The sequence below is a fragment of the Heliangelus exortis genome, chromosome 4 (genome assembly GCF_036169615.1).
Source record: "Heliangelus exortis chromosome 4, bHelExo1.hap1, whole genome shotgun sequence".
NCBI lineage: Eukaryota > Metazoa > Chordata > Aves > Apodiformes > Trochilidae > Heliangelus > Heliangelus exortis.
In genome coordinates this window covers 6,918,638-6,944,601 of record NC_092425.1, presented here as the reverse complement: position 1 = coordinate 6,944,601, position 25,964 = coordinate 6,918,638, and positions in this window count along the sequence as shown.

Here is a 25,964-nt window from a genome sequence, read left to right as displayed (position 1 = left end):
TCTCAACAATTAAGATTAACTTTTTTTTAGATGATTGTTTTATGAGCTACTCTGTTTCTTAACCACTGCTCACTTGCAGTGTGCTGGGGGGAGTGAAGGGGGTGTCTGGGTCCAGCCCAAACATTGCTGCTAACAACCACCATTCCTAGTACTTCACAGTGTTAGGATACGGGATAAACCAGAAAAGGCCCCAAAAAACTCATTACAGGTAATTTCTCTACTGATCTTTGGGTAGCTGCAAGGGTAGAAAAGCATATAAAGCAGCATGGTTATCTTGTCATTACTCAAGAAGTTGGTGAGGATTTATAGATGTAGGATTTGACTTGCACATGCCAAAATGCTTTAGGTCATTATTCAGTAAATACTGCAAATCTTGAACACAAACAAATTAATTGAATCTGTTGGTGGTAACCCATAAAACAGACTATAAAATATATCTCTAGACTTACTACCATTTGGGTTTTTGTTTTTCAGAAGATGTGAGCTCCTGTTTTTAAGTTTTCTTGAAGGAACTGAAGATGTTGCCACCGATAGGCAAAATTTGGAGGAAACTGATAAATGCTGCAGTTTGGTCTAAGGGTTGCATGTGTCAAACTGGTTTCTCCTCCAGTCACTTCTCAGATCTGCCTTGCTTCTGATTTGCACTTTGCTCTTGCGGTTTTGTATCTGGTTGAGGCAGGAAAAATGTAGCAAGTTATATGATAAGCTTTTAAAAAAAGTCTACAAATCGTAACATTTTAATGATATCTATGCATCATCATAGTATCAACAACCTTGTTCTTTCCAACAGTTCACGAAAGGAGGAAAGATTTATCTATTTCAGCTTCTACAAGGGCTGGACTTTTTCTAGCAAGGAAATGATTTTGAGGTAACTTTTATAAAGTGGCGTTTGATTATATTAGACCAGGTTTTCATGCGTTACATTACCAGGTTTACTTTTCCCTGCTTAAAACGTCAACACCTCATCAAGCTGTAAAGAAATTCCTATGTGATCAATTATTCTTTAGGATTGGTTCACCCCGTGCTGTGTGTGCAGACCCAGGTGTGCCTGGTTATACAGGCAGCACACCCAGGGAGGTGTGAGTGTCTGGGTGTCTCTGGTACACAAGCAGTACCTTTAATTCACACAGATTATGCTGCAGGGTTTTGATAAGAAGCAAAAACCCAAGGAAATGTCATTTCTGGTCTCCAGGTGGGAGTCCCTGTGAGCTGTGTCTAAGTCCTTGCTCCAGCCACTTGTCAGAGTGAGTATCTCTTAAGCCTCCAAACCTATGTCAAATTTGGTTATAATTGGCCAATAGGCTCAAAACTTAAAAAAGAAGAGTCTGGCAGACGTGTTTATCTGCAGATAAGCAGCTCTAAACATTTCCTTGGGAAAGCAGGCTGACAGGCTGATTTTCTCTTTGAGTCTGGTTGTAAAGCAAGTCCCCATCTGATGGTGCAAGGGCCAGCAGGGAAGTCGTGGTATGGTTTTGAGCTCTGTGTAGCTGGAGTCATCTGTAGTGGCTTGCAGGACTTCAGGTACAGGTCTGCAGAGCTTGAGAAAATGGGCACAAATTACTGAATGTAGTGAAGAGGCTCTGGTACTGATGTGAGTATGGGAAGAGTGTTCCTGAGGGCATGGGTTCTTCCCTTAAATGTTCCAGAAGGATGCTGTTTTATGTACCTAGATCCTAGGAACTTTCTTCCCCTGAAATTTTGTTCCCAGCTGAAAAGAAATTCAGTACTGAAGTCAAAATACATTTCTTCAAACCTGTATACTTTGACATCACTATGTCACAGGCCAGGATGAAGAAAGGCACATAATTAAAATGTACTTTCTTTAAAACTACTTATTTCACAACACGTATTTCTGTTTTTCTGAAACAAAAGCAAATATTGTTTGGTGTTTTGAAAAATATCACACCTAAAATATAAAATGGATTTTATATGAGAAATATTTAAAAAGCAGCCACTTAAAAGAAAGGGTCTAATTTATTCAAGACTTATTCCCTAGAGCTACGAATGCATTTGCTCATGCATAACTTTATTGAGGAGCACTGATTTGAATAAAATTATGCACTTGCAGGTTTATGGAATCAAGACTATAATTAGCTCCAGGTTAATTTCCCCACTTCCTAATTAAAAACACCCAGGTCAATTAACAATCAAATGAGACTTTACCTTTGCAATTACCTTCCTTTGTAGAAAGAGCCATTCCAGAAACTCTTTCCATTTTGGTAATATCTGACCTTTTGCCCAACTTTCCTTTATTCTTACCAGTTTTGGCCAAGGAAGAATAACCTGTGGAGGCAGGGTAAGAAAGTTGGGATTGTTCAGTCTGGAGAAGAGAAGGCTCTAGGGAGACCTTATAGTGGTCTTCCAATACCCAGGAAAGATGAGGAGGGACATAAGGAAAAAATTCTTTAGTGTGAGGGCGGTGAGACACTGGCATAGGCTGCCTGGGGAAGCTGTGGCTCCCTGGAAGTGTTCAAGGCTGGTTGGATGGGGCTTTGAGGAACCTGGTATGGTGGGAGGTGTCCCTGCCCATGGCAGGGTGTTAGAACTATGTGATCTTTAATGTCTCTTCCAACCCCAACCATTCTGGGATTCTGTGGTTTGAAACAGACTATGAGAAGGGGAAATGTATACTGGATGTATGTATACTGGACTGCATATATATGCACGTATACTGGACTCATTTATTTTAGAAGGGGAAGAAAAAAAGCATAGTTGGTGAAAAAATAGTTTTGTTTTGGATTGATAGATGTGCATTTGAACAGAGTTTGGCTCATTTGTTTTTATCTCTTAAGTCCATAAACACAGTTTGCTTTGTAACCAGGAAGTTGGATATAGTTTTCTTCATGTATCTGCTAATTTCTCTTTTCCCTGGCAGAAGTGAGGAAGAAATTACAGTGTGCATATAGAATACAGTGCAGAGGGTACAGATACTTGCAGGGTGAATGTTTACTGGTCTGATTTGCTTCAGAGCCTGCTGCTTGTAGGTTCTCTACATACATGAGAAGATTTGGATAGAGCAAACAGATTCTTGCTTCTGTGCCAGATGTGTTGCAAGGTCAGGACAGTGTAATGTAGATAAGGTTAATTAGCTATTTGCATTTACTGCTGAAGTTGGATGAACATTTTTTTTTTTTTTTTTTTACTCACTGAGAATTTCTCTTCGGGCAGAGTTTGTAAAAATGAATATAGCAAGACTTTTGTAGCCTGCAGAAATACAATTAAGTGTTTGCAAGCATCACAGACTTCTTTGTTCTTACAGGCAAGTCTTGTAGGGTCTTGTTCTTCTGGAGACTCAAAGCAGAGAAACCCTATGAGCTGAGCAGAGTCCTGTTGCTTCATGGAGATGCTACAGGATTATTTGCTAACATTTCTGGGTCTGTGTTTCTCTCCAGAGGAGTGCAGACACAAGTACCCCTTGTGAAGTGTTTTGAGGCCCTGGGTCAAGAGTGAAATTGGGCAGGATTAGACTTGGGTTACTCACAGACTGCTTTGCACTTTTATCTTTACAGATATTAACATGTGTGGTCTTGTTCTATTCACAAGCATTGCAGGCAGACATTCAGAGTTTCCATGTTCAGCACCTTGCAACTACTGTGAATGTGGAGCACTGCACCTGTATTGTGTTTAGGGTTTCAAGTGCTAGTATAATTTCTGCTTGGGAGATGATAAGAAATTGTTTGAGTAAAGATTGCCAGTGTAGTTTCTGTGTTCAAGCTACAGATCACCTAATTTGGGGGTTTTCATGGGACACCCATCACTGTCACATGAAGCTGCTTATGGCAGGAAACATTCCTCCCACAGATATTTATCTCCTTTTTCAGTTTTACCTTGGCACAGATATAACTGCTTTACTACAGGTAAAGAGCAAACCCATTCTCCACTAGGATTTTGGCATTAGTTGGAAATGGATGATAAATTCTAGGCTTTTATCTAGGGGCTAATTCTATTTACATAGAACATGTAAGTTACACTTGCCAGCAGCAGATGAGCAGCAATGGCATCACGTAGATGCATACTTAGATTTTAAGCAAAGAACAGGTTTTTTAGTTTTTGGGTTTTTTTTGACAGCTGTTGGAGCAGTGGGCAAATTTGTATTCGAAGTGGAGGGTATGTACAGTTTTAACTTGAAGCTAATTAATTTTAAGTTTATTTAAGTTTATTTATTGATGCTGAATCTTGGAAGTTGGCAGACCTTGTACATAAAAGTAGGAGTTGTCTTACATGTATTGGAATATCTTTATGAATTTTTTCTTGGTCATACTTAAGTACTCAACTTGGCTCAAGGTGACAAGTAAACTGTAAATAGCTTGACCAAAAGGATCAAAAGATATGCTAAGGATAAATGACTGATTTGAGGGCTGAATGAAGCTTTTACAAGTGCTTTGCCATAAAATTTAAGGACCTATGTGGGCTGTTGCTTTGGTAATTGTTGGAGGAGGTGCTGTGCCTAGCTCTTCTTTTTATTTTTCTTGCTGGAAAGTAGGGTCCTCAGCATGCCAGGCAGGTGGTGGGAGTGTGCCTGGTCTGCATCAGTGCAAAGGCATCATCCTTGTTTTGTCTCTTCTCCAGCTGGGAGGTGAGATAACCTCACTCACTGTCCTCAAGCAAAGTGAGGCAATCCTCCTGTGAAGTGTGTCTTGGCTTAGCAAGCTAGCATGGAAACAAACGGTGGAAGATGCTATCTTTCTCAGAAATTAATTTCTTTTCCCTGTGATTCCTGTTGTAAGCAGTGCTCTCAGGTGGTACCTCACAGATGTCAAAGACTAGAAATGGAAAGGTTTTGCTTTTTTTTTTTTTTTTTTTTTTTTTTTTTTTCTGGCGTGCGACTAATATTCTAAAGAATATGTAGAGTTGGAAATTGAAAATGGTGAGGGGCAGTATCCATGAGGCAGGGTGGAGAGGACCCAAACAGTTTGACCACACAGGTCCTGTGAAGTTACCTCCTTTGGTTTTGGTGTGCAAGGTACTGGAGTGAACAAATGCAGCTTCAGTACATTGGGACAAATCCTGGGAGTTTTCTGGAGGTACAGCTGAAGGAAAGTGTTGGCTCAGCCATAGGGAGAGAAAGCACAGGGATGTTTGCAGAGGAAGGTCAGGACTTTTACTGTGTGGATTCTCCATCCCTGGAGATATTTAAAAAGAGACTGGATGTGGCACTCAGTGCCATGGGCTGGGAACTGCAGTGGTAGTGGATCAAGGGTTGGACTTGATGATCTCTGAGGTCCCTTCCAACCCAGCTGATTCTATGATTCTGTGATTCTACCACTGGCCAAGGACAGAAGGGACAGGTTACTTCAGGCAGCAGCTGTTTACATGTTCTATTAATGGTTAGAGATCACAGTGAACACTGGAAAGGATTATAATAAAATCCTTGAAAGATGTGCACAGCAATTCCTGTTTTCATTCCAGACTCTGGTGTTGACTCTTTAATCTGGTCTGCAGCTATGCTGTAGACACCACATAATGGACAGCACGCATCTTTATCTGCACAGGTTATTCCATTTTAACAAATACAGGTTGAAATAGCAAAATCTTGCTTAAACTGGCAACTTAGTCCAGATAATCTGCCCTCTAAATGGCATAATTGTCCCAGGGAGCAGTGACAAACACAGATAACTCTATGTAAGTGTCTGCTGGCTGTTCATCTCTGATTTGTTGGCTTGATTTCAAAGCATGCATATGGATCCCTGGTGCTTGTTAAACTTCCCTGAGCAGTGTGAGTATTCAGCATGTTTAAAAATCAAAGTTACCTTTCTTATTTTGCTTGTGGACTGAAGTTTGAATTCAGATTTTAAGGCCATTCAGGTGATGATCTCTCTTTCCAGAGAAAACACATGCTAAATTACAGGTGATTTTTTTATTTACTGATAGATATTGATCCAGCTACCTACTCTCTCTATGCTGGATTGAATTGATAATTGGCTTTTTTTTTTTTTTTGTGGGGACTGGAACTGATTACAGAATAGTTGCCAGCAACTTTAAACTGCTTGCAATCTGTAAGTAGAGGTGGTTGTGAGTGAATAATAAATGTCACCAGTTGTGTGAAACTCTCTGCACTGAACAGCCTTTTTTGAGGTTTCAAAAAAGGTTTCAACCTTTCAGTCAAAAGGTTTCAGCTTTTTTGAGTCTTCCTTATTTCTCCCAAAGTATCCAAGTGGAATCATCAGACCCAGGTGCTGTATTCTTGAAAGGGACTGGATCTGAGGGAGGGTAATTAGGGTGATTTTTATCCCACTGTGAGGCACTGCCAAGCATATGGCATGGAGAGATCTATGTGATAATCTTCACTGAATGAGGAAGGAAATGGTCTGAAGGGATGCATATGTGAAGTCATTCAGCTCAGGGATTTGCTGCCTGGTGTTGGGTGGGTTTTTTTTGTTTTGGTTTTGGTGTTTTTTGGGTGGGTTTTTTTTTTCCCTACAGCCTTTCAGCCCACACACAGCTTTTGGCCAGGGGCACAGCATTTTCCAGCAGATGGCCTATTGCTCCGGAAGGCAAGGATGATGCTGGAGGCTTTTGGGGTGTGCTGAGGTAGTCAGCCCTTTCACACATACTCTTAAATCCTCTGAGCCCCTTTCAAAGGAACTGAGTAGGTGGCTGTAAACTTAGGATGTCCTGCCCATCCTTTTATTTATTTTTTTTTGGTCCACAGATATGGATAAAAGTATGGCTGTGACAGAATGTATGGCAGATTTTGCCACTTCCCTTCTTGACTCCCCCCCCCCTTTTTTTTTTTTTTTAACAAGAAAACAGGTTAGCTGTGGAAACCTTCTGAACGTTTGTTGTTCAGCTGCAGAACAAGGATGAGTTTATGGTTTTCAGAACCCTTTACATTTTGTTAATCTGTTCAGGCCAAGATTTAGATTTGTAACAAGACAAGCAGCTGTTTGTGCATCTAAAAATCATACTACCATCCTTGAAAAGACTGTTCCTTCTCTAGTTATGTAATTTATGTAATGGCAGCTGACAGGATAAAGGTAAAAGGTTTTTATTGCTATGAATGTGTGTAATGTGGAGGATGTAAGCATAGTTTTGTTTTGTTCAAGACCAGTTTCATGCAGCAATATTGGCAGTTGCATGCACTTTTTGAAATAGAGTAGTCCACATTTAAATACAATAATTTATTTGTGATGTTTCTTCCATTAAACTCTTAAAAAGAAAATTTTCAAAATTAGAGGCTTTTTTAAATGTTTATATGTCTGGGTTGGGTTCAGTCTTTCACTGCAATATGTTACACAGAACGAAATTAATTTATCTCAATTGAAAGAGAATAAAATACAAATATCTCACAAGATAGGTGTTAAAATTATTTTGTTGAAGTATAGCTAGAATATCTTGTAATAGGTGTTTTAAATGACAGCTTAATTCACTAGGAAAAAAAATGAATGGGCTGTCAATTTAATGAATGAAATAATGAATTAGTGGAGCATGTTCTGCTATTTCTGTGGCAAATGGAAATGGTATTGCCATTGAAGGGACTTCCCTTCCCTTTCTTCCCACACTGTTTCACATTTCTTTCAGACACCAATCTCTCTGTCCTGCCCTCCCCTTCTGAGTTCCCCCTCTTTCCAGATTCTTCCTGCCTGAACAAAAGCAGCCAACTGCTGTGCCTGTTGCTAAATAAGCCAGCATCAAAATTTTCAGCTGCTTTTATTGTTCAGAGGATATTTCTGTGTAGTATGAAATTTTTTTGTTGAGTATTAGCTTAGTGGCAGTAATGATAGCATTTATTGATACTCCTCTCCAGTCAGAAGATGGATGCTTGTTTATAGCAGCTGTTTTACATATTGTTACTCACGAGGCTCTGCATGCAGGGGTAAATATAACTTTAATTCTTGCTTTAATGTACTATATACAAATAATGCAATCCTGTTTACAAGTGCCCCAACTGACAGATACACTGTAAGGTGCATAAAAGAAACTAGGAGCATATGTCAAACAACAGAATATTATTTTGCACGCTCAGTTAAAATGATATTTCAGTTTTGTGGCTTGCTTTGTTCTGTGCTTCTGGGTGCATTGATGCTTACTGATACAGATTTCACAAGTACAAAGAAACTTTTTGGCATTGATGCTGCATCTCTCCATCACTGAGGGATGGTGGGTCTACTCTGCTTTATTCTCCAGAGTCATGGTTGTAAGAGCATCTGGATGAAGGAGATGAGCAGACTACATGGCAGCTCATGTGCAAGGCTCCTTTTGCCAATACCAGTGCCAGCAGTGGTTTTGCTGGGAGCATGGTGTGAGGATGTGGCCAGGTTGCAGATGTAACCTGGTGGTGAAACATCCATTGGTACCTGTTCTCCTTTTGCTGTTCCTGACTGAATAGGTTATCAGTGTGGGGAATGCTTCCAAATTTCCTGCTTGACAGTTTCATGCAGTGCATACTCAAAAAGAGTCTACATGGTAGGAGTTAGCTGCATGGCAGAACTAAGGATGGCACTCAGTTGGGTGTGAATTCTTTCTGCTTCTTACTCAGTTGGGTGTAAATTCTTTCTGCTTCTTTATGAGAAACACAGGGGAGCATCCTGTATTTATATCAGTCTTCAGGTAGTTTGAAATGGTGGGAATATCCTGTGGCACAGGGAATGGTCACCTATGCTTTGTCTCAGTCACTTTCCTTTTCTAATCAAGATTTTGAAGCACCTGCACTTCCTTTTGATCTGCTTTTTAAAGTAATGCTTGGGCTAGATCCTCAGTTGCATCTCAGAGCTCTTTTTATTGAGGTTTTTTTTTCTAATTAATGCAGATTTTGAGGCTACTGCATTTTCCTGATGGCCTGGCATTTGCAAAGCCTGTGAGCTGTGCCCATATAAACTTTATCAGTTCTTTGAGCCATAGAATTCCATCACTAATGTTACTATAGTAAGTATAAGCCCTCCTGGAGATGGTTTCTATGGGTTTTACTCTCTGCCTTATCTTTAAAGTTGTAGTGTTATTTTTTCATGGGGGGTCCATCTTCTGTTAGAATTCTCCAGCAAATAGGGCTTTGCACTAATGAGAATAAAAACCATATTGAGCTCTTTGCTTTTGGAGTTTCTCAATAAATTTCTGTCTGCCTTGAATATTCGGATTTTTTTCAAACCCTTTCTTTTTATTCATATCTGAAAAGCTTTCATAGTTCTTTTAAATACCTGGTCATAACATTTATTTGGGGAAGGTTTGCTCTTAAAACAGTGCTTCTTGAAACTTGTGTGCTTTCTGTAGGTGGTTGTCAGCATCTGCAGAATCCAGGTGACCAACTGACTGACTAATGTGATTAATCATGTTTATTACTCATTGAATATTCCCATTTTCTCCTGAGTTTTCCAATAAAGCTTTGTGTTGCTTGGTCTTTTTGAAGCCTAGATTACTAGACTGATCTGCACCAGTCAGCTTAACTTAAAACTTTTTTTTTTTTGTGTGTTACTTGAGTCTTGTGGGCAGAGAGGCATCAGTGCTCAGGAGGTCCCCAGAGGGATCCCAGTTCCAATGACATTTTTAATCCTGAAATTTTTAAGGATTGCTGTTTGTCCTCTTTTGATGTGTTCATGTTCTTCCCCAGTCCAAACTGGCAATTCCCAGTCACACAGTGGGAATGGCAGGTTAGTAAATACATTGTTTGGGTGTAGTAGACGATCAACTACCTTGTGCAGCTCAGCTGGGTCTTCTGGGTAAGTTGAGGAAATCATGGAATTCAAGTGTAATATCTTTGTCCTTCCACACATGGAATTCAAGTGTAGTATCTCTGATCTTCCACACTTGTACTAACCCCAACATAATGCTTAATTGGAAGTTGGTGCTGGAAATTGGAAATGGGGTTAGATTTCTATAACCACGATGTGGTATCTGATGGGCATTTCCAGTATTTATGGAAATAAAGCAAGATGCTGCACTAAACTGTATTCATAGATGTCATCAGGAGACTGCTGATATGTGAAATGTCTCTCTTACATTGTGTAATTGCATAAGATTTCTTAAAAAACTTCAGTTAAAATTGCCATCAGTATATACATAGAAGGAATAGTAGTGAACAAACAAAACTGATACTTCTCAATCAAATTCATGTCTGAGAAAGGTTCAACCAAATTACCTGGATAAACCTATCTGGCAGAAATTATACCTCTTCCTGTGTTATAGTGGACTACACCCTAAATCCTCATTATCAGGCTGATAAATCTGGAGCAAAAGACATGATTTTGAAACTCAAAATGCAGTCCTGCATTTAGAATGGGAGAACTCTGGTTTTATTTCCACTGCACTGAGTTTCATGGTAGTTCAGTCTTTGGGGTATTTCCTTCTGATAGATGTAGTTTATGTGGGCTGGTTGGTTCATCACTCACCAGAGGGAAGAAGAGATGTTGAATGCCAGTGATGGGGATAGTAAGCAGTGTGATTTTAGGAACACAGGCTATGGTGTATAGAGTGTATGTGTACATAGTTTGCTTAAAAAAATAATAAATTTAGAGAGAACTTTACCAAACAGCTTTTCACTTTACCTATCTAATGTGTCTATGTAAATGTCTGCTTGACTCATTGGAATTTCTTTTTGACTTTTGGAGTCCTTACAACAAAGCTTGAGGTGTGTTGCCATCTTACTGTCACTTGGTGAAGGATTTGAGGGTGATGGGCACTGGGAGAAACTGACACATTAAGACTTTTCATTAAAAATTTAACAGAACTGGCAGTTTAGTTGATAGTTGGCTAAACTTGTTTATTCAGATTTAAGGTCTAATCCTTGAACCTGACCCTGCAGCAACTGGTTGGAAGGTGGCCTTTGTGTTTAGCAGTAGAAAGGTACTTGATGTGATAGAGTTTCAGATGCTGTGCTCATAAGTAACATGGAAAAAATGGTGATAGATGACATGAAAGGTCTGAAATGAAAGCAGCAGATGATTTTTTCAGTTCAAAATGACCTTGCCAAAAGAGGCAGATGACATCACAAACTGGAAGGTCATTGTTTCTTAACAGACTTAGAAAATATGTTTTTATCCAACAAATACACTGAGAGACTCAAGTGATGATGAATATACCACTTTAAACTCATGGGAAACAAGGATCCTTAACTATTCAGGTATCTTAAGAACTGCTGATGGGAAGAAGGTCTGACTTCATCTTTATGGATGTAATCAAATTCCTCTCTCTGCTACTGTCAGGTATTTGAAGACGATGGTGAATTTTCCAGTGCCCTGTTCCACTTGACCAAAAAGCCTGAAAATCCAGAAATTACACAAGCTCCCTTGTTTATTTTTACAGACCTTGAGTGGATGCACTCTCATTTGCTTTTCTTGCTTTCCCTTAATCAGCTTTTCCCAGTTACAGTTCTTTTATCAGCTATGGAAATTAATCACTATAGAAGCAGCACTGCAAAAAGTTGTTTTTTTTTTTCCTGTAGTTAGGATGTATGTTAGTACTGTAGCTATGGGTAAAGTGCTCTGTATTTTCCTATTCTAAAACTTTAACATAAGTTAGAATCTGAATTCCAGAGTCTGTTTATGACCCAGAAATTCTTGGAGTGCATTTTCTTGCCATCTAACACTTTCCTGCAGGTGGAAAAGACACTTCACTTTATTATTCTACAGATGTCCATTTTTGTTTTTAGAAAATTCTCTTCCACTTTTTTTTTTTTTTTCCTCTGCAACATCCTTAACCCACTGATGAGATAGAGGTGGAGATGTCTGAACTCTCACACTCCAAAGAAACATCACCTAGTGCTGGTGCATGGGATGCACTCACTCTGCTTTCAAGAAGAAATTTTTGGGAACAAGCTTGTGTTTTTTTTTAAAAACCCATTGTCTCTTCCCTATAGCATTTACTGGCTTTGCATGCAGAAATTATTTTTTTGAGGTGCTTTGGATTGTTTGAAGACACCTTAATTTAAATTTTATTCAATCTGGTATGTAGTCAGCTATTAATCTCCCTTCCTAAGTCCACTTTTTCAGCCCTTGAGCAGCTTTTTGTTCTTACTCTCTGAATTTTCCAAGTTTTTTGAACTTCCATAATGTCAAGTGATAGGCTGGTGCTTCTTGGTGGCCATCAGACTTTCTGACTGTGTTCCAGCATTTAAAGGTAGAGGCTCTGTACAGAACTCACCTAAAAGGACATTTACCTCCTCTCCATGGAATTCAGTTGGGGCTGTATTGAAGTCTACTGATTTAGCTGCAAAAAAGCACAATTTAAAAGTCATCCTCATTTTCACTTGTTATCCTCTAATTTTGTAATTTGTTAGCTGTGAAAATAACATTTACTTTGGACCTTAATCTTATTAATTTTCATGCTTGACTTTAAGAGCAATATTGACTACATTTTTCATTTATCCCCTAGGACATGGTTCAGGATGAGTTTTTAAAAGCAGTCTGAAGAGCAGGGATGTAAGTCAGATGTGTAAACCAGAGTGATTCCATTAGCAATATTTTCCATTTTGATGAATTACTTTTCTGCTGTGTTCATCAAACTTTTACCTTGAATGTAGTAACCTAGTCATACTCTTTTTTTTAAATTGTGTTTTTATATATCAATCCCCTCTGTGTTTTCATGTTGCATTTACATCTGGTCACTTTAATTAAATGCTGCTGCATGTGTGCAAGACCTTATCTGCTCTCTAGTGTCTCTTAAGTGATTTTTCCACAAGCAAAACATTTTTTCCACAAGGAGCAGATTCATGTGGTCCTTTTCTGTGTGTGTAGGTTAATGCCTGTTAAATACATGACTTCAAGGTTGGCACAGAGTGCATGGTTTCAGAGCAGAAGTTGTATTTAATTTGCTGTCAGGTGCTGGATCCCTGTCACTGACTGTTTCAGGACAGTAAGCAGAATTTTGGCAAATAACAGGAACCTCCTGTTGCTCAGGGTGGGTGCAGGCAGGGATGCTTGCTCTGCCATGAGGGCACAGGCTGCCTGTGGGGACTGTCAGCACATTTTGTGTGGAATTGCCTGGATGGGTCTGTGGAGAAAAGGTCAAAGGTACAACCTTTAGTTATAGCTGTGTATCAAGGGCATCCCATGTGTGCAAAGAAGTTTTGTTGTTGTGTAATTTCAGGCATGTTGTCTTGCAGCTTTCCCTTCTCCTTGATAACACCCTTTTTTTTTCCATTTTCTTTCCTCTGGTTTTCTAAAGCTTCAAAACCTGATAGATTGTCTAATGGACTGGCTGTTACAAGAGGTTTATTGTGGATGTGAAAGTGTGTCTCATACAACTTGAGCATATCCAGAGCAAATCATATTTCAAACGTTGGCTTTTTCAGTGGACTGCAGCTGTTCTGCTGGACACTTCATTTTGCTGGAATATGGGCTACAAGTGTTCAGACTGCAGATGCTTTTATCTAGGATAAATTTCAAAGAGTTTCACCATTGGCATTTTACATTTGCTTAACCTATTTTCTTTCATGCTTTCTATATAATATACATGGAAATCACTAGCTGGGGAATCATACTTAGCAGCTGGTTAGACTCTGTTTCTTTCAAGATCTTGTGTGGGACTTCAAAGTTTACATGGACTTGGAGGAAAAATAACACTCGTATCAAAGGCAGAAATGAGCAGAGTTTTTGATAAATGTTGGTGCTGGTTTGAGTGCTTCCATGTTGCCCTGAGCTAGCTCACTTATTTCTTTAGAAAATGCACAGATATTTATATTACCTTTCTCTACAATCCTTTCTAAAGGATTTTTGTCTATTAAAAAAAAATCACCAGTGGAAAAGTTTAAAATTAGGTTTTAATCGTGCATGGGGGTGGAGGTGTATCTTGATTTTTGTGCCATTTTTCAGAGTTCATTTACGAACTGCCTTTAATCTACTGAAGGAAACTAGGATGTTTATATTATGTCATTGGGCTCTCATTAGTTGCTGGTTTTTTAATAGGACTATAATTTCATTTGGCAAGCCAAAACCTTGCCTTCCCACCCTTTTAACTCTGTCTCCACAAAGCCCATGAAAGTCTTTGTCTGAACCTCCTGTTTCAAAGCAAAACAAGAACCCCCTAGATGAAATAATTCAGCTCCCACTCACCAGGTTTCTAGAAAAGTCTTAGCATTGTGTCTGTAACATTGCTGAGGTCCTTGGCTCACTCAGCATCACAACCCCCCCAAATTCCAGGTGAAAGCAGCCACAGGCTTGGGGGCACAGGTGAGTCACAGGCTGGTTTGAGAACAATGATGAAGAATATTTGGATAAAATCAAAATGAAGTCTTCTTGCTTTAGGGCCACAGAGGAGAGAAACTTGAAAAATCATGATTTATGAACAATTAATGTGGTTCACCCATGAATTTGGGAATTAGTACTCCTCTGAAGTTTCAAGAAATAGAGCTTGTAATTCACTTGAAGGCAGGTTAAGTATAATAGTGAGGTTTTAGACTTTCACACCTTAACTGCTGGTGTGCTTTTCCTTGTTTATTATCTTTCTTACTTAATAGGTTATCTAGTAGCCCATTCTAACAGGCAAACCTGTGTATGGCTCTGGCAGTTTGGTTGCCTTCTTTGTCATTGCATGGGTAATTGAGGCTCATTTTCTGATGTCTCTCTTGTCAGTGGTGGAAAATGGTCCTTCCTGAAGACAGTTCTGTTTGTCCTATCCTCATTTTAGGACAGACCAATACCATTTTCAAATCCAGGGTCCTTTTCCTCCTTTTATTTATCTTTATTATTACTGTTATTTAGGAATTGAGATGCTGAGGCTAAGCTATGCCTTCCCTAAGGTTTAGGGCTTCCAACATCAAAATAAACTTAATTCTTTCCTTGAGAAATCCTAGTTAGAAGCTTATTGTTCCACCAGAAGCTACCTTGAGAAACTCCATGTGCTCTGGGCTTCTGTTTCAGTCTTTCCTGGCAGCAGACCAGCAAGACTTCTGGGTCACTTTCCAGTTCTCTACCTTTTCATCTATTATTATACATTCCCTTTTGTAGAAGTAGCAAATGTGTAAAGGCTGAACGTCTGCTTGCTGTTTCTCCTGTGTGGTGTTTTCTGATGCGTCAGCTGTGGAGCTCCAGGCAACTTTTGTTTTCATTTCCAACCTGAGCATCATCAGAGCTGATCCCTACACAATGCTTGACATTGCCCTTAGCCTGTAAACTGCTTTTCCCTCTCTGCTATTTGTGGCTTCCTGTCCCTCCCTTGATACACTGGTAGGCAGCAATCAAATGCCCTCTTGGCTTTTCTTTTGCTAAGTTTTGTTAACCAGGGCAGGCAGATATAATGTCACTCTTCCCAGGTGTTTTGACATCTTGCTTCTTGGCAGATGTAGCTGAAGCCTTAGGCACTAAGTGGGAAGGGCTGGAGTGGTGTTTCCTTGTGGTAAAAGCCCACACAGCCACTCCCTCACTGAGGCACCCTGGAAGAACAGCAGACCAAAAGTCAGACACCATGGGCTGAGGTGAAGGGAGTAAAGCAAACCAAGGAATACACTCACTGCTTCCCATCAGCAGGTGTTCAGCCATCTCCAGGAAAGCTGGGCTTCATCACACCTCACAGATACTTGGGAAGATCAACACTATGACTGTAAACTTCCTTCCTTCCCCTTCCCTCAGCTTGATTGCTGAGTTTGACATCATATGGTCAGTTTTATCCCTTGGGTCAGCTGTCCCAGCTGAGATCCCTCCCCTTCTTATGCACCCCCAGCCTCCTCACTGGTGGGGTGAGAGCAGAAAAGACCTTGGAGCTGTGTAAGCATTGCCCAGCAATAACTAAAACATCTCTGGCTTATCAAGAGTGTTTTCATTACAAATCCAACACACAGCACCATACCAACTGCTATGTAGAAATTAACTCTATCCCAGCCAAAATCAGTGTGTGTTTCCTCATCTGCAGGACAGGGAATGGGAGCTGAGCAGCTGCTGGGGTAGTGTGGACAAGGGCAAGGAAATGAATAATGAAGATTTTCACTGTTTTCAATGGCTGGTGTCCTCAGTCCAGAGCCAAATCAGAATATTTCTGGTATGATGTTCTTTGGTTTTTTTTTTCCTTCCCTCCTGTCCAACAAGGTTAATTGGTCTGTCTGTGTTTATGTCCACATTACTGAAATTCCAGTGGTTAGCAGCACAGGACTGGTGTTATGTGGTGGGGCAGTGACCCCTGACCATGGAGGGTGGCTGTAGAGAGAGTCTTCCCAGCAGAATGTGTCCTGGTTTTACAGTACCTAATTTTCTCCTCCTGGTCAGTCTGACTCCGTGTTCTCCTTCTCCCATCATAATCAGGAGCACATCTCAGGGCCAGGAATACCTTTCCTTTTGCTGAGATAAAGGGAGTTCCTTGGCTAGATGCTGCTGAGAACAAATTAAAAAAATGGTGGCAATAAATAATGTAAAAACTTTCTCCTGTTACAGGCTTCCAGATACCTGACTTGCCACACTCTGTTTGCATCAGTGCAAACCCTCTCAGCTGTAGGGTTTGCCTTGCAAAGTGCTGTGCCCAATTTCTGAAAGTAACTAAAATGACTGTAGGTAAAACACAGACTAACTACAATAGAGCTACACATATCATGATGTTAAATCATGTTTCATAAGCCCTGAATTCTCCCTAGTACTCCTAAAAAACCCCAAAACTTCTGTGATAATATTCCAGGCAATGATGGTGGAGGATTCTCCCACTCCACTTTCCCTCCCGTGTTTCTGAAGCAAAGGGGGTGCCCCAGTAGGCTTATTCCTCTTGGAAATTAAATGGGAGAGATGCATGAGCAGCTAGAGGTGAAGAAAGGTTGATGGGATTAGTATTTAAGGTTTTTTAGTAGCATGGTACTCCCAACTAGTAATTCTGGTGTTGCACTCATTTAGTTTGGAAGACTTGAGATCCCTGTCACAGAGATGTGGTAGATGGAGAGGGGTGCAAAAAGATGGCATTACTGTGGAGCCAAGTTTTATTTTTTTTCTGTGCCCCCAAGTGTTTGCTTTTTTTTTTTTATAGCTCAAAGCTCTTTAGATTGTTTTTCACCATTTTTTTACTGCTTTTTCCTTTCTAGTGAATCATTGTGAGGCTTAAATACTAGCATTCTGTATTTTCATTCTTAAGCATCTTCCACCACATTTCCTGAAGCACAAGTGAATTCTGGTAAAGGTGTCTGAATCCAGCCTTGATTCACCATGACCTGAGAAACTGCATTATTTGGTACTTAAATGATGCTTTCCTGAAAGTGATATCCCTGGAGGCAATGTATGTAATATAATGTGTCAGTATTCCAGATCTCTGAAACGTCCTTTTATAATTTGTCTTAGTAGCCCAGTTTATGTGATGTGGAAACTATTTTCTAACATGTGTGCCTAAGCAGTGAGCCCTTTGTTAGATCCAATTAGCATTTCTCCCTTGATAGAGTGTGTGGCTCTCATGTGGTGTTATGCTTGGCTACAGACAAAATTAATCCAGCCAGCTGGGACTCTCAGCATCAATTTTCTTGCAATCTCAAGGTATAGAAGCACTGGTACATATGTTTACATTCAGCAAATCCAGCATTCAGTGCATGTGGCAATAGCCAAGCCACTTGTCTGGCATAGCATGCAGTGTGTCAGCATGTTTCAAAATTATTATGTGTATGTGAGCTACTGTACAATAACACTTTCCCCCCCCAAAAAAGTACTGTAGCTCCTCTCCTGGTGGTGAAGAGGGTTTCTTAGTTGTCTTATTTTATTTTTTGAGGGTATAATAAATGTGCTGTATATGCTATGTTCATGAAGATGCTCAACAGCATTTAAGAAAACCATATGTAATTTCTGTTTCTTTTCTACTGCAAATTGTTAATGCAAAGAAACTCCAACCCAAGCATTTTGTTGGCTGCCAACTGTTTTGTTCCTTTCATTAAGTGCTTATTATGGGGCTTTAGCACTCTAAAAGATTGAGAAACTACACTAGGTTTTGTGTTAATAACACCAATAAACAGATGAAGTAAAATGCTTTCAGGTATCACCTTTTTTCTTTCTTTTTTTTTTTTTTTTTTTTTTTTTTTTTTTTTTTTTTTTTCCTTTTTTTCTTTCTTTTTTCCCCTCTTTTTTCTTTTTTTCCTTTTTTCTTTTTTTTCTCTTTTTCTTCCTCCTCTTTTTTTCTTTTTTTCTTCTTCCTTCTTTTCTTTTTTTCCCTTATTTTTCTTTTTTCTTTTTTTTTCTTTTTTTTTTTTTTTTTTCCTTTTTTTTTTCTTTTTTCTTCCTCCTGGATTGATGTTGCTAGGTCATTTGTCTTTGGGTTGAAAATGGCTCAGTCTCAAACTGGTTTTTTTCCAAAATCAGTGTATGTGTGGGAGAAAGCTAAAGGAGTGCTGGATGCCTGGGAATAACCCACCATCAAGCTGTTTGCATTTGCTTCTTTCAGCTCCCAGAAGGAGCCAAGTGCTCTATAGCATGGATCAGGAGCATGATCCCTACCTTGAAGATAAATGCACAGCATACTAATTGTGATATAAATTTTAGTAAAATGCATGTATTTTCAAATACCTAATAATAATAACCCTAATCATTTGGATAGGTCTAATGGAATGGGCTTCTTGACACATTTCTCCAGTTGCAGCTGTGCCTCAGATCTCCAGATTTTAAAGTTAAGGGTAGTAATATCTTGAAAAAATGGCAGATGCAAGGTACGATTTGTTATAACTACTAACTTTGCTTTAAGTGGGAAGTGGAGGGCTAGCAAATCTGAAGTTGGCTGTGCAGTTACAGAATTAAGCACATAAATTGTATTCTGGATGCATTTTGCATTGGCCTGGTGGAATTCAGCTGAGGGAGAAGTTTTGGATTGTCCTGAAAAATGTAATCAGCAGATGGCTTAAAAAATTGACTAAAATATTAATAAACATTCCTAAATCTTACTGGTATATGCATGTTGGAAGTGTGTAAAGGATCACGGAGATGCTAATTTATATATCATGAGTTGTGCTGTTTTGTACATGAATTTTAGTATCTCTTGTTCAAGAAGAATTTTTTGTCACAGTGGTGCTGAAAATATCCCCTCTGAATTTCATGAAGAAGCCTTTATGGTAACTTTTTTCTTTAAGATAATGTAAGAAGGTTTATTTTACTGACAGATAAAACATAAGTTTTTATATACTTTAAAGTAAACAAAGTCTTGCATTCCATTATTTGAATATATGTATATCAGTTAAACAAAACACTTTATGTAAGGCTCAAGCATTAATTTTTATGAAGCCAAATTCTATTACTATGCCAAAGTTAGTGGAATAGTTACCAAGGCTGACAGCAACATAATTTCTAGTTCTCTGCTCCTAACTAGAAATGCTCATGAATCTTAATGACAATGGTAAAGTGGCATGGGCCTTACTGAAAAATAAAGGCATAATTCTTTATAAAACACAAACTGTTACAACTTTCTAGTTTACTCCTGTGAAACATCTGTTCATAAATTATACTGTTACCCATGGAGTTACTTTGTCACCTTACGATCTTTCTCTACTGTTTAATTTTCACATTTTGAAAAAAGTGGCTTGCTGTCTTGATTTTTGTCTTGTCTGATTCAACTGCCTTGCTGCAAATGGTTATTCTGTTTGCTAATGATGAGCTAGATATGCCAGCTAGATTTGTTGTTTAATCTTTTTTCAAGCCATGCAGTCTTCTTGATTCTCTGACTTCATTCACAGCTCTAAGTCCCATCAGTTCCCCATGCTGTACTGCTTAGCTTGCTTTCAGGCTTTGTTGCAAATGTACAGAGTTTGTTCAAAATGCATCACTCATCTCTTTCCTCACCTTCTGAAGCATAACTGTATCATTAATGTCAATCACAATAAGCTTTTTGGATCACTGTAACAGCTCAGGTGACCCGCCTGGTGGATGAGGGGAAGGCTGTGGATGGAGTCTACCTGGACTTCAGCAAGGCCTTTGACACCGTCTCCCACAGCATTCTCCTGGAAAAGCTGTCAGCCCAGGGCTCAGACAGGAGCACCCTGTGCTGGGTTAGGAACTGCTGGAGGGCTCCAGAGAGTGGTGCTGAACGGGGCTGCCTCAAAATGGCAGCCGCTCACCAGTGGTGTCCCCCAGGGATCAGTGCTGGGCCCAGTTCTGTTTAATATCTTTATTGATGATTTAGATGAGGGGACTGAGTCCATCATCAGCAAATTTGCAGATGACACTAAGCTGGGGGCGAGTGTGGATCAGCTGGAAGGCGGGAGGGCTCTGCAGAGGGACCTGGACAGACTGGAGAGTTGGGCTGATTCCAACGGGATGAGGTTCAACAAGGCCAAGTGCCGGGTCCTGCACTTTGGCCACAACAACCCCATGGGGAGCTCCAGGCTGGGCACAGAGTGGCAGAAAGGGACCTGGGAGTCTGGATTGACAGGAAGCTGAACATGAGCCAGCAGTGTGCCCAGGTGGCCAAGAAGGCCAATGGCATCCTGGCCTGTATCAGGAACAGCGTGGCCAGCAGGTCCAGGGAAGGGATTCTGCCCCTGTGCTCAGTGCTGGTGAGGCCACAGCTTGAGTCCTGTGTCCAGTTCTGGGCCCCTCAGTTCAGGAAGGAGATTGAGGTCTTGGAGCAGGTCCAGAGAAGAGCAAGGAGGCTGGTGAAGGGATCCAGCACAAGTCCTGTGAGGAAGGGCTGAGGGAGCTGGGGGTGTTGAGGCTGGAGAAGAGGAGGCTCAGGGGAGACCTCATCACTCTCTACAACTCCCTGAAAGGAGGTTGGAGCCAGGGGGGGTTTGGGCTCTTTTCCCAGGCAACTCTCAGCAAGACAAGAGAGCACAAGAGGTCTCAAGTTGTGCCGGGGGAGGTTTAGGTTGGACATTAGAAAGAATTTCTTTACTGAGAGGGTGATCAGGCATTGGAATGGGCTGCCCAGGGAAGTGGTGGATTCTCCATCCCTGGAGATATTTAAAAAGAGCCTGGATGTGGCACTCAGTGCCATGGGCTGGGAACTGCAGCGGGAGTGGATCAAGGGTTGGACTTGATGATCTCTGAGGTCCCTTCCAATCCAGCTGATTCTATGATTTTATGAAGCCTAGTTATTACATGGATAGATACATTCCAAAGTGTAGTATCTTTGCAATCTAAACCACTCAGTTGTTGGAAAACTTTTTGCATTGGACTTCCTTTGGTTTTTAAGTCCCATTTTTCATGTAGCTCAGTTTATTTAAACATGAGTGTAAAAGGCAGAGTGCAAACTGTAGAGCAATTCTTTAGGCAAGACTGTATGAGTAATAAAGCCTAAGCATGAACTTCGTAATTCTTACAGACCACAAAAAAATCTGTGATTTGGTCTTACTACTATTTATTAATTCAGTCAGTAATTGAATGGTTAGGACGAAAAAAAGCACTGGAATAAATGATAAAAGGAATCCAGTCTTTGTCAATTTAAGTGCCAGTTCATCCTCTGAGCAGTGATACTAGGCAGAAATCCTCCAGCTTTTTCCAGTTGCTTTTGGATTTAATGTTGAGGTTAACAAAAATTATTGTTAATAATTAATGTTGAGGTTAACAATATTCCCCAGGCCATGCAGAGATGCTTCCTACCTTCCTACACTTGTTTCTAGCTTAGCAATTGTGGATGACTCTGTACCTGGTCAGACCCCAAATGTTTCAAGGGCAGAACTTGTCTGTACAGGAAAGAATAAAAGGAGTTTGGGCTTTTTTTTTTTTTTTTTTTTTTTTTTTTTTTTAATACAGAAGAGTATAAACACTTCTCTTTAGTAGGCCTGTAGTGCTGTCCAGTGGAAGATGGTGTTTCACATGAATGTTTCACTGTATTTGCATCCACAGTGTGTTTAACTTGTGTTAGACCTCTGATAATAGCTAAGTGATGGAAAGCTTGGCAACAGATACCTGGAGAAAAAGGATCTGTGTCCAAGAGAAGGAATAAGGAGACGTGAAATTGGAGTGTTCAAACTGTTCTGTTCAGTATCTATGGAAATACCCAGGGTACAGGAGTGGGTGGAATTCTCCTCAAGTAGTATATAAATTTACAGGTCATTTCCCACCACATACTTCCTTTTTTCCTGAGTCTTCATGGAAAAAAGCAAACACACTGGAGAAGTTAATGAGGAACCATTTGAAGGTCTCATTCTTTTAAAGCAGAAGGGAAGAAGGAACACTTTTTTGCCTTTTCACATTGATTTCCTTCATGTTTGTGTTCTGGAAAGAGTGCATTCCATCACATCTGCTCCAGCCCTAGCGGAGAATTAGCCTTAAATTTTCAGTTCAAGCAAGTCATTGTACTCTTGTTAGTATTAAGCATCAGGCACCAGTTTACCAGTCCCATAGATACAGCAGCAGTCCAGTAACACCTCTCTGCTGAACTATCAACAGTTACCAGATCCATGGTAGTGTCTACCATACATGATGCTCAAGGAATTTTCTATTACAGTCAATTAAATGAGTGGAAAAGGGATTTTGCATCATAGCAGGACAGAGCTTGGTGATTTCTGATGATATAGCTTTTCTGTTTTATGCTTTCTTTTTGCATTTTAGGTTATTTTAAACACTTCCATTTGAAAATTATATCTCGGGGGGTTTTCCCCCCCTTCTCATTTGTTTCAACTTTCATGTTCTGTGTTTTCTTTAGCCATTACCTTGCTCATCCACTGACCCTGCATCTTTCCTAAAGTAGGCTGTTCTCCTTCAGAGAGGAGCCTAGGTGTGGCTGAGCCCAATCCTCCTCTTCCTTCTCTAATTAATCTCTTTTAACAGCCCATTGGGTGAGGTTAAATTCAGAAATTCTCTGTGAGGTACTCTAGGAGTAAGCTTATTACCAGGAGGTTTGTATAAAAGCACAACTTTACTAAAAAGTGAGAAAGATAATAAAGCATGTCAGATGATAGCTAGCAGAATTAGAAATTAAAGTACTTTCAAAGTACTTAGATTTTAGCAAAACTTACAGAAGATTTCAAAACAAATTACAACTAACAGAACTTAAGAAAGCAATGGTAATAAAACCTAAAGTTAGAAACTATGTTACCCTCATGTGTTGAGATAAGGTTAGAAAGAGAGAGAGAGATAAAGATGATAGAGATCAAGAAGAGATAGGAAAGGATTCATCCAGTGGTGATCTTGGTAGGAAGTTGTGGTCCTTGGATGGCAGGTGCACATCCAGCATTTTGAGTGTGCCTCTTTTATGCTGTCTGACCCCCCCTTCTTTGGGGGGGGGGGGGAGGCTTTGCCATATTTTGTGAAGCTAGGTGTTCCCTTGGGCCCTTCCAGGTGGGATGCCTGATCAATAACCCTGATTTCTACACATTTGCCCTTTTCTGTGGCTTTACACGGGACACACAAGATGCCACTCTGCCTCTGCACATCATCAGGTAAGGACAGTGTCAGGGTGGCCACCAAACAGAGCTCCCCTTGCCAGGCCAGTGTTCAGTTTATCAGGATGGCCACTAAAGGAGGGGATGCTCTGGTGAGAATAGGGCCCTGTGTATCAGGGTGGTTGCCCAAATGAGGCTCTGTCCTTGAGAGAAGAGAGCCCAGGTGGCTGATGGATGAGGCCTCCATCCAAGCACAATGTCCATTTTGTCTTTTAAATCAAATACTCTTTTCAGGATTCTACAAGTCTGGAGGAACTTTTTCCCACTTTGGACCTTTCTATATAGTCTCAAAAATTCTCACTTGGTTTTCAACCATAGACTTTAAGAGAATTTTTCAAAAAAAGGTCTAATAAAACAGATCAAGGAGACAACATTTATGAGACTATATATTGAAAGTGGCTTTTGAAATCTGTTGTTGAAATTACTTTTCCTTTTGGGACAACTGTGAAAGTACTTAAGGTAGTTTTGAATAAAAGCTGGAAGGAAATAAAAGAATTAAAAGTGTTTTCTTGCTTTCCATTTGTTATGAAGAACAGGTAGTTGTTCTGCCAAGTCTGCTTTTGGTTCTGTTTGGTCCAAATAGGAGCCCAAGACATTTTCTATTAACAGGAAAAATATTTACATAAATGTAAAATTTTATTTATCTCTTAAATATTTATTTAAAAGAATGTTCTACACATCCCAGCTTTATAAAACTTCAGTGTTACTAAAAGTCTGCCTTGTCCAGCTCAAGGCTGTGCTTCAAACTATGCCAATGTTTGAGGGCTGTAAATGAGGGTGTTGAGGAGAAGAAAACAAGAACATAGTGGATGAGTAGGCTGCTATAGTTTCAAAGAGAAAGAAATGCTTGAGTAATTTCCAGAATTAAGCAATGAAGTAAAAAGAGGCTGAATTGTATTGATTTAAAAAAAGATGGAGATGTGTCAGAGCAGTAAATACTTTAGAGGCGTAACAAGGTTGGGTTTGGGGTTTTTTTTCTTTTTTTTCTTCTTCTCTTTTTTTTTTTTCCTTTTTTCTTTTTTTTTTTTTCTTTGTACTGCTTGTTAAAGGGATATGGTATTAATGTCATGGTACAGGCAGCTTTTTTGGGCCTTCCCTAAGTGTGAAAATACCCCCTTGCTCTGATTTACTGACCATATCTATCCCAGCTGGGCCAAGTAGGGAGCTTGAGGAAGACCATCAGAAAGAGATGTCTGGAATTTAAATTCTGGCTTTCATACACTATCCATTGCATTCCCTGTAAGAGAGGGAATGCAAGCTCTTTGCAGTTTTGTATGTAATCATTTAGAAATGGCCTAGTTAAAAAAAAATCCAAATTTAGCAAATGCAAAACTTGTCTCAGCAGTCAGGTTTCTGCTCTGAGCAGAAATGTGTGGAAGTCCATGTGCAGCAAGTCAAGTTTATCTGATGTCTTGGTGTCCTTTTTTAGTGTCTTTCTGCACTTGTAAAGACCCAGGCCATTCTCCCATCATTGCTTTTGCTGGTTTTGCTCAATTTTTAAAAAACTCCTTTGAGAGAGATTCTCTGCTTGTGTAACATCCTGGAAGTCTTTCCCTGCCACTGGTTTGGAGTGTAAATGGGCAGATTTTCTCATCCTGTTCTGAAGTACAGTGCATTAGTGCTTTCCTCTCACTGTTGGGTATACTAAACTGGTACATTTTCACATCATATTTGCCTTTGAGGTGTCTGCATTATGTTGTAAGGTCACAGTCAGTCTGTTATCAATTAGTATTGTCAAAAAGGTATTTTCCATCCTTGAACTTTTCCAGTTGAAAACCAGCTTAATTTTGTGGTGGTTTCATGTGTGTAGCCTTCCAGTCTATGCTTCAGGGCTTCATGCCCAGGGATCTCAAAGTTAGAGTATCACACAGAGTTTAGTGAATATTGTCCTTCTACATGGTGGTTCTATCTCCTGACTGCTGGTTCTACTAAGTACTGCTGGGTTTGGTTTTTTCCATATTATGTTATTTGGTAAAAGTACTAAATAAAGTGACTTTCTGAAAAAAATTGTAGAAGAACACTAATAATCTCCACATACTGCATGCTTTGCCTTTTTAAAACTCTATTAGCCAGTCAGTTCATTCATGCTGTGAACATTTTCTTGAAGTTTCCAGTTTCTGAGATCACTAAAGAATTTGTCACACTATCATAGGCTTTATTGAAGACCAGATAAACCAGATATTAGAGATGCTTTCATTAAAAAAAAATAAATCACATTAGCTTAGCATTTTGTTTGTGTTGTTTGGTTTTTTGGGTTTTTTTAGGAAATGCAGATACTATATTTCTGTTTACCTCCATCTCTGAGTAATATTTTCTTTCCCCTCTCAATTATTTTCCCAAAGCCTTGCATTCTTCTGAGCTCAGAACAACTGAAATTTCTTTGCCCAGATTGCCTTTTTTCTTTCTTTCTCAATTTATGGGTAATGTATTTGCTATTTTCCGATCAGATAACACCACCTTCCCCATTAGAGACCCATTAAAATATTTTCTTTAACACCTCCTGCTTTCATGTGCCAGTCTTTCCAGAGCTCTGGGATGTAAATTCTCTAGTCCTAACTTGAGTAAAATAAATTCTATTGGATTTTTCTGTCATATTCACTGTATTTATTTTCACATCCATTAACCAATCTCAAAGAAGAAAATATAATTTTTGCTTTCTAAGTTCCTAAATTAAAAACATACATTTGGAAATGCACCTCTCTAGAAATCTTGGAAACAGCCTGGTAAATGTTCTTTAAAACTGCTTGTAGAATTCACTGGCCTATTAAAATTA